Source organism: Coenobita brevimanus, chromosome 17, assembly GCF_032717465.1.
Source record: "Coenobita brevimanus isolate Jiangsu-jjx chromosome 17, ASM3271746v2, whole genome shotgun sequence".
Taxonomy (NCBI): Eukaryota; Metazoa; Arthropoda; class Malacostraca; order Decapoda; family Coenobitidae; genus Coenobita; species Coenobita brevimanus.
This window is the reverse complement of record NC_136970.1, coordinates 19,324,100-19,334,092: the sequence shown is the minus strand read 5'-3', so window position 1 is coordinate 19,334,092 and position 9,993 is coordinate 19,324,100. Positions and strand designations below refer to the sequence as shown.

General features: G+C 41.7%; 1 pseudogene; it reads left to right on the top strand.

The window, feature by feature from the left end:
* The first annotated feature begins 566 nt into the window (after nt 1-566).
* The window catches only part of LOC145391126 (uncharacterized), a 159,932-nt pseudogene continuing 150,505 nt past the window's right edge, over nt 567-9,993 (top strand).

Here is a 9,993-nt window from a genome sequence, read left to right as displayed (position 1 = left end):
GCTCAGTGGTAACGTGCGCGCGTATTAAGCGCGAGGGCCCAGGATCGAATCCCGACGAGACCAGTGATTAATTTGTTAAGTTTCAGTTCGGTTCTTTACAAAATCACCTGCAAATATCTGAGTACTGTACTTTGACTTTGGTAATCTGGGTGTTGGTGAGTGTGGGAGACGCTTATAAAAGTGACTGGCACAGAATACTGACTAGAGTTTAATGGAAATTATACAGGAAAGACGAGAAAAGAAAAGTGCTGAATTTTACCATGTCCTTTTTTTTTTTTTTTTTTTTTCATCCAAAGCCAGTGTTAGTTACGAAGTGCTTGTATATTAACTCCCAGTACTAGAATAACGACTCTAAATTACTTCTGCAGCTGAAATATGACTTTGCTGTGGTTAGGAGGTACCTTTAGGTGTGGGAAAGGATTAGAAAAAGTCTTTGACCCTTTCAGCACACAAAAATCTTGTTTTTTTTTTTTTTAACTTACAGTTGGTTGTAATCAGCTGTAATGGAGTCCTGTCGTGGTATGTCTTGAATCTCAGGTCAGGCGAGACCAGGAATATCCGGTACCATGCCGGAAATACCAGCCAGGAATATCCGGTACCATGCCGGAAATACCAGCCAGGAATATCCGGTACCATGCCGGAAGTACCAGGCCAGAAATACCCGGTACCATGCCGGATATACCAGGCCAGGAATACCCGATACCATGCCGGGAATACCAGGCCAACAACAGTGTATCCAAAGGAAGGGGGAAAAAGTGAAGAAAAAATCATCAGTATCTGGCGTGAAATTTATCCAACACTCGAATACATTTTTTTTTTCTTCGCTGGAGAAGAGAATTATTATTATTTTTTTTTTAATCTTAGTAAGAGTACAAAAAATATTTGACTTTTAATGAAACTTGCTGATTACGGAAGGGTATATCTGTTGGACTTAAACAGTTGATATAAACTGAGTCTGCAGAGAGAGAGAGAGAGAGAGAGAGAGAGAGAGAATTAATGCGGACAATAGTGAGAGAAATGAGAACATAAAGACTGGACACAAGCAAAATGAATAGAGAGGATGACTGAATAACACAAAGGAACGACAATAAAAACAAAATGAACTCCCAAATTGAAGTTGTGAAATTCCAGGGAAAGTTATTGTGGATGGAGGTTGAGGGGTGAGGCAATAACACCTAGAGAGGGGGGGGGGAAGGAAGTATACAAAATTGTGTTGATGGGAAAAAATAAATAAAATGGAAGAAATGCGGGCAGTGCAAAATAGGAATTTAAGTTTTATGAAGTATAGCCTTGCACATCGGCAATTCCCTTAACATTCACAGCTAATGGATCATACCTTACATTAGAACTGGAAACGTGGACAGGTGTACAATTTAACTTATGGAGTTATGGTTATTCGTTGGTGGTGTTGTAAGGAATTTAGGGATATTTTGAATAAGACGAATTACTTCACTGATTTTAATGTTTGGTTTAGTTGTTTATAAATATTTTTTGGTTGATGGTTTCTTCATTCTTTTGGACAGGAAGAAATGTTTATTTTCATACATACATACATACTCTCTCTCTCTCTCTCTCTCTCTCTCTCTCTCTCTCTCTCTCTCTCCCTCTCTCTCTCAACGATCCTACTAGTTTTCAGTCTACCTACTTACCTGTATCATCCGGCCACTTTGTATCTGTCTGTCTATTTGCCTGTTGACCCTCCTGCCCACCAACTCCCCCAACCCTTCTGCTGCAGTTTTAACACCAGGAAGCAAGGAACCAGGGTTCCCTGGAGTAAAATGGACCTAAATTCTATTCTGTGGTGACGAGAAACCAACACACTCTGCTGATTTGTGATTACACGGTATGTTCAGCTGACTTGTGATTACACCATATGTTATTAAACCAATACACTCAGCTGGCGTGATTACGCTGTATGTTATCATTAAGCTGGGTGGCGGGTGGGTGATCGTTTGGTGGGCAGGTGAGTGGGATTGGATGGGGTGCATTAGTGGGGTGGTGAGTGAGCTTAGGTGTGTTGATGAGTCGGGGTAGATGGGTTGGTAAGTGGGGGTAGGTGGGTTTGTAAGTGGGGATAGGTGGGTTGGTGGGTGGGGGAAAGGTGGGTTAATGAGTGAGGTTTGGTGGGTTGGTGGGTGGGGGAAAGATGAGTTAATGAATGAGGTTTGGTGGCTTGGTCAGTGGGGGAAGGTGATTTGGTGGGTAGGGTAAGTGGATTATTGAGTGGGGGTAGGTGGAGTGGTGGGTGGATACAGGTGGACAGAAATAAAGATATTATCCTGTATGTTCTCATTCTGATGAGAGGTGGGTGATGGGTGGTTGACAGGTCAATGGGGGTAGGTATGGCGGTGTGGGTATGGATGAACGATGGTGGCGGTATTAGAGATCTGAAGGTGGAGTCACTTATAAATATTACGACCAGTACGTAAGAAAAATTTTTGCAGGAAGGTCTTGGAATGAGAAGTGCAAAACCTTGTATTTTGTTTTGTTCTTCCTGTAGACACAAATCTCATTTGCAAAAAGGGAACTGCTAATAAACTACTGTAAGTTTTACTTGGCGCAGAGAGATTCATGATAATTTTTCCATAGTTGGTTTAATGATGATCTCTTGGCTTCACGGTTTATCACCTTGAGTTTATTATGAACAACAAAAGAGAGAGAGTGTCCCCTTTAACTTGGCAAGTGACCAACCAATTCAGTGAGGTTGAAGTTAGCGTTAACCCCTTAACACACTCTGCCCTAAATTGCCTTACCCTTCCAGTCCCCCCCTCCGCACCTGGCCCTTCCCCACCCATATATGACTGTCCGATGTGTACCTGGCTTTCAAATCCCCTCCTCTCTCTCTCTCTCTCTCTCGCTCGCTCGCAACAATAATTGATCCAACATTATTACACTGGCACATTCTTCTCATTTTCTTTCATCTGCACTTTCGGTCATTTCCACTTTTGTTTATGTAAAGGGTAGAACCGTGTAACTTTTTTTTTTATATATATATATATATATATATATATATATATATATATATATATATATATATATATATATATATATATATATATTTACCTACATTAATAATTTTAAGCTCATTAACCTCAACTTTGGCAATATTTATACATCTTTTGTAGGACATTTTAAAAGTATTTGGCTATTCTGTTTCTGTGTTCTTTTTATCCTCCGTCTTCGTTGTTATTCTCTCTTTGCTGTGTATCAAGGCTTGTCATTATAGGAATTTTTTAAATATATATTTTTCTTTTATTGGTTTCTTTGCGGTTCCAGGTTCGTTTATTTCCTGTTCGTTTTTGTCTTTACACTCTTGTCTCCTCTTCTTCCTATAATTCTGTTCTTGTCCTGCTTTTTCCTGCTTCGCCCATTGTCCCTTCCCATATCACTTGCTTTAATCTTAGATCTCTTACTTTTCTTGTTACTTCTTTCCTTCATCTTTGACATTATTCACTCCTTCCTTCTTCCTCATTCCAGTCATCTTCATTTTTCCTCCTCCCTTCTCTCATTGCTTCCCTCCTTCTTCCTCTCCTCACTTGCCTCCTCCTTCCTCTCCTTTTCCCTCTTGTTTCATCTCCTCGCTTCTCTCCATCCTCCTCTCCTCACTTCCCTCCTCCCTCCTCTCCTTATTTCCCTCCTTCTTTCTCTCCTCATTTTTTTCCTCTTTCCCTCACCTCTCATCCTTACTCACCATCCCTCTCTCCCCCTTCCTACATCTCACCTCTTTCCTTGTTTTGTTTTTTCTTCTCCCCTCACGCTTTCCTCCCTCTTGAGTCGTCTCTTTTCCTTCACCTCCTTCCATCTCTCCCTCCTTCCTCTTATCCTTCCTTCCCTCTTTCCCTCCTTCTCCTTCTCCCTCCTACCATCTCTCACTCCTTCCCCCCTCTCTTTCCTTCCACCCCTCCCTCCTTTCCACTCTCCCTTCTTCCACCATTCCCAACTTCCCCCTCTCCTACCTTCGTTCTCTTCTCATATCGTTCTTTTCGAATTATTTCTTTACCTAACTTTTTCCTTTACTTTCTCGCATCCCTTCAGGAAAGAGAGAGAGAGAGAGAGAGAGAGAGAGAGAGAGAGAGAGAGAGAGAGAGTTTAAGTGTATGCGGTGATGCCAAGCAAAAACATCCGAGAACGCACGAGATTATAACCAGTTATAGAGAATTTGCAGAAATGGCGTGCAAAAGTCTTAATAAAAACAATAAAAAATAGATATAAAGGTAGCTAATGTTGTGCCAAACAGTAAAGAAAAGCATATACGTACAATAAACTTTTAATAGATGATTATGGAAAAAAAAAAACCAAGGCAAGGAAAATAATCAATGGTTCAGTGGGGAATGGAAATAAAAGTCAAAAGATAAAAGTGGTAATGTTGCAGTGGTGTAAAAGCGCCAGTTGGGCCGAGGGTCATGTGGTAAGTGTAAATTGGAATTACCAAGAGGCGGATGTGTAAAGGCGCCAGTTGGGCTGAGGGTCATGTGGTAAGTGTATGTTGGAATTACCAAGAGGCGGATGTGTAAAGGCGCCAGTTGGGCTGAGGGTCATGTGGTAAGTGTAAATTGGAATTACCAAGAGGCGGATGTGTAAAGGCGCCAGTTGGGCTGAGGGTCATGTGGTAAGTGTATGTTGGAATTACCAAGAGGCGGATGTGTAAAGGCGCCAGTTGGGCTGAGGGTCATGTGGTAAGTGTAAGTTGGAATTACCAAGAGGCGGATGTGTAAAAGAGGGTCATGTGGTAAGTGTAAGTTGGAATTACCAAGAGGCGGATGTGTGAAGGCGCCAGTTGGGCTGAGGGTCATGTGGTAAGTGTAAGTTGGAATTACCAAGAGGCGGATGTGTGAAGGCGCCAGTTGGGCTGAGGGTCATGTGGTAAGTATAGGCTGGAATTACCAAGAGGCGGATGCAATAGTCTGATGCAGTGGCACACCAGTTGGGACAAAATGACAGAGAATTAGATTATTCAACAATTTTTCCCTTACATTCCCAGTTATCTCCTTGTCTTGTCTTTCCTTCTTTTGTACTCCCTTGCACATAATTACCCCAGTACCCTCCACCTCCTCCTCTCCTCTCCTCTCCTCTTCTCTTAACAATGTCCCCAGTCCCATGCTATAAAAAAAAAAAAAAAAAAAAAAAAAAAAAAAAAAAAAACCTCGGTTCCACGGAGTCTGACGCACTGATTTTGCCAGCCGAGAACAGGTGGATTTGGTAACACTGCGCGATGCACTCGGGTCGATTTCCGTTGTGTTTGAACGTGCTCCAAATTGACTTTGAATTACAACCAAGGCCCTCATGTATTTGTAAGAGACCGGATTATACAGACACAGATAGCAATTATGTGTTTAATGATAAATATGTGCCGTTTAAATTACTAGAGATAAACCTGAACGACAGTGATAACGAAAGCTAAGTAAAGTCGCGACTGGATGCATACAGACAAAAGACAGTGACTGGCGGGAATTCAGATGTTCATAGCAAGGTGGTTCCGAGGTCCTGTGAAGGCTTCAGTGTTTTTCCTACCACTACACAGTGTCAAAGTACAGTCTACACCATGCCCTTCATTACCTCATCTGCTAATATATAACCTGACCCTAAATACGCTTAGCTTATCTTCTAATAATTATGATTTGCGTGAGCACACACACACACACACACACACTGGGGTCAATACATGCTATTCTCAATATATGTAGTGTACATACACACTTTCATTACCTTCATAGGTAACAGCCCAATCTAAGGGATTAATCCCCGAGCTAGACCTCATCAGATCATATAGCCCTGCTAAGGTTACAGAAGAGCGCTACCCCTTCCAGCACAGCAGCCACCGGGCGGGGCGCGAACTCGCAACCTCACGATTACGAGCCCGACACCCTACCACCAAGCTACAGCGCTCCTGTTCGTAGGTAACAGTAGCTTTAAAAATCTGCATTTGTTTGTATTCCCAGTCAGACTCAGTAAAATTATTTCTTACATGAATAAATTTGGTGTTTGATTTTCCAAAACATTTTCGTATCATAAGAGACATACATATAGTCAGACGGACACCCTATCCCTGGTCACCATGCACCCTCTCCTCAAGCATGTTTCTCTGTCCCCTCGACAGAGAGCCAGGAAGGTAATGGATTACATCATTATAGAATGAACAGAATTTTTGTTAATGGTTGAAGAAAGGAAAGTAAGATAAAAGCAGACCCCATGAGAAAATAATAGTTGAACTCTGCTGCTATAATAAAACCGCGTGCAGTGTGAAACAAGGAAATTTATTTTAAAAAATCAGGCGCTGTCTGTTGTCCGTATGCATCCAGTCGCGACTTTACTTAGCTTTTGTTATCACTGTCGTTCAGGTTTATCTCTAGTAATTTAAACGGCACATAGTTATCATTAAACATATAATTGCTTTAATCTGTGTCTATATAATCCGGTCTCTTACAAATACATGAGGGCCTTGGTTGTAATACAAAGTCAATTTGGAGCACGTTCAAACACAACAGAAATTGACCAATCACAGCCCGAGTGCATCGCGCAGTGTTACCAAATCCACCTGTCCTTGGCTGGCAAAATCAGTGCGTCAGACTCCGTGGAACCGAGTATAGTAGGAAAATGAGTTTAGTGATCACCCATGCGTCTGTGATAATAACAGTGTTAGAGAAAACACACGCATCCCCCCTCCATACTCTCTCTCTCTCTCTCTCTCTCTCTCTCTCTCTCTGAGAGGAAGAGGGAAGGAATAAAGAGAAAGGGAAGGGAGGATGACGTAAGGTTTAATCTCTCCCTCCACATCCCGCCTACTCCCCTCTCTAACCCATCAAAAAAAAATAAATTAATTAATAAAATTATAATGACAATCAGCACCAAAAGACAATGTTGGTGGTGATATCAGTTTTCCACGAGAAATGTGCTATGTCTCTTACACAGCCTTTCTTTTATACTTCTTTATTTTACTAACAAAATTGATTAGAAAAATATGATTGCGGTTTGACCTCAAATGGCCACTTTGTTTGGGGGCATAGTGGGCATGCAGCGTTTGTGTGTGTGTGTGTGTGTGTGTGTGAGAGAGAGAGAGAGAGAGAGAGAGAGAGAGAGAGAGAGAGAGAGAGAGAGAGATCTATTAGTAATACGGTTACAGCGACCGGTTTATTGTTAATATATCATAAATACATCTCGTTTACTTTGTGCTGAAAGTGATTATTAGTTGAGCTTTCCCGAGAAATACTAAACTTTTATTCTTAACAGCTATGTGTGTGTGTGTGTGTGTGTGTGTGTGTGTGTGTGTGTGTGTGTGTGTGTGTGTGTGAGTGTGGGTGGGTGGGTGGGTGTGTTCGTGTGTGTGTTTGTGTGTGTTTGTGTGTGTGTGTTTGTGTGTGTATTTGAGTGTGTGTGTGTGTGTATTTGAGTGTGTGTGTGTGTGTGTGTACTAATTACTGACATACCACAACATATAAACAACCACTCACACAGTAAAGTTGTACTATACCTAATTAAGGAACCTGATATCCCTGAGTCTGCGGCATAAATATAACCGCACAAAACCCTGTCAGTCACCTAGATAATTTAAGCTGACTCACACTTCACAGCAAAACATCAACACACACACATTGAACCTGACTTGAGAGGGCAGTGACCCACTGTGGTATTTTGGTGTGGCAAACGTCAGGTGAATTCATGTAAGAACGACCGCACTTCGGAGACTTTATAAACTTTTGAGTATTCAAAACAATGGTTAGGCCAGTTCAGTCACAGAAAAATCATGTTCCTCCCATCCATCAACCCTCTCACCCCTTATCCCCCCCCCCCAAAAAAAAAAAAAAAAATCTACCCACTTCAAATAGGAATGAAAATTTTGCATTCTCAAACCAAAGTTTTTCAAAATGTAAGCCACGTTAAAATAAGTTCCATTGATGTATTACGGTGCAGTATTTTGTCTGTCTGTACTTCAGGGGAGTATGATTTTTCTGAGTAACATTGTAGCTTCCTACAGTATCCGTGGCATGATGTATATACCAATATCTGGTGCCACTGGTAGTTCAGAAACATTAAAAGCCAGCATGTGAAGTATAGTGCTCCAGTTTTTGAATCCATGATGGAGTACTAAAAATCGTGCTGTCTTCATCCATGATACAGAAATAATTCCCAGTTATTTATTTTGTGGGCACCATGTATGCAGGAGGGTCTCAGTTCCATCATAGGAGGGGACAATAAAAATGGATTTTTGCCTGAATGTAGAGTACATTTATAACAGACTGAAATTAGGCTGGTCTCACGCCATATTACAGAGCTGGGATATATTGCTTTATTCTCTCTCTCTCTCTCTCTCTCTCTCTCTCTCTGATTGTGTGTGTGTGTGTGTGTGTGTTATTTTTATGTTCAAAACACTGGCTGTTTTATAATACAAAAGAATGCAGAGAGAGAGAGAGAGAGAGAGGGAGAGAAAGAGATCATTCATGAGTTAAAGTATTTCACAATCACTTTCTTTGTCACATTCAGCAAAACCTAAAGAATAAATAGTCTGGCCTACTGAGTAATTTTTTTCAGCCATCCATGTAATTTCCTTCACCATCATTAAATTGTTTCAGCCATCCATGTAATTTCCATCACCAACATCAAATTGTTTCACTCATCCACACAATTTCCATCACCAACATTAAATTGTTTCAGCCATCCACGTAATTTCCATCACCAACATTAAATTGTTTCACTCATCCACACAGTTTCCATCACCAACATTAAATTGTTTCAGCCATCCATGTAATTTCCATCACCAACATCAAATTGTTTCAGCCATCCATGTAATTTCCATCACCAACATCAAATTCTTTCCCTCGTCCATATAATTTCCATCACCAACATTAAATTGCTTCACTATCGATCTATTGCCAGATTCCTTAATCCCGTACGGGGTGGCCACAAACAAATCGCCTCCACGTTGCCCTGTCCCCCGCCATTTCACTGCCCTGCTCCCAACTCACACACCCCTCTCTCATATACCTCTCAACTCCACTCCTCCATCTCATCCTCGGCCTCCCCCTCTCTCTCCCCCCTTCCACCTCACTCACACTCTCCTCGTCAGTCTCTCACCTCCATCCTCTCCACATTGCCAAACCACCTCAGTGTGTTCCTCCTAACGTTTCCTATCACATCCACATCCACACCACAACGCTTCTTTATATCCTCATTTGTCAGCCTGTCTCTCTATGTGACTCCACAGGTTCCCCTTAAATAACTCATTTCCACTGCTCTCACTCTTGACTTGTGTCCTTCCAACAACGCCCATGCTTCACTTCCATACGTTAGAGTTGGTATCACAATACTGTCATGTAGTAACTTTTTCACATCCATGCTCACTTCCCTGTTTCTTATCACTACTTTCAAGGAACCAGCAACCTTTCTTCCTTGTTGTACCCTTTCAAGCACTTCACCCTCCAAACTTCCATCCTTACTCATCACACTCCCCAAGTACTTAAACGTACTCACATTTTCCATTTCCTCACCGTCCAGCCGCACTGTACATTCACTAACCTCACCTCTCTCAAAGACCATCACTTTACTCTTCCCTACATTCACCTTTAGATTCCGTTTCATACACACTCTCCCAAACTCATCCACCAAGCCTTGCAGCTCCCCTTCGTCTTCACTTAACAACACAGTATCATCTGGAAACAACAGTACAGGGAGTTTCCAAACACCACCCTCTCTCACTAGGGCTACTCCAACGTCCACTGCCCTACCTTATATCTCTTTTATTACCCCATCCATATACAGATTGAACAACCATGGAGACATGACACATCCCTGTGTCAACCCAACCTTCAAAGAGAAAAATTCACTCAGTTCACCATCCACATGCACTGCAGCCTTAGCATCTTCATACATACTCTTCACTGTTCCATATATTCTTAATACTTTCCACAATCCTTGTCTATCCACCCTGTCATATGCTTTTTCCAAATTCATGATGGCCCAATACAACTTCTTTCCCTTCTCTAGAAACTTTTCCACAAA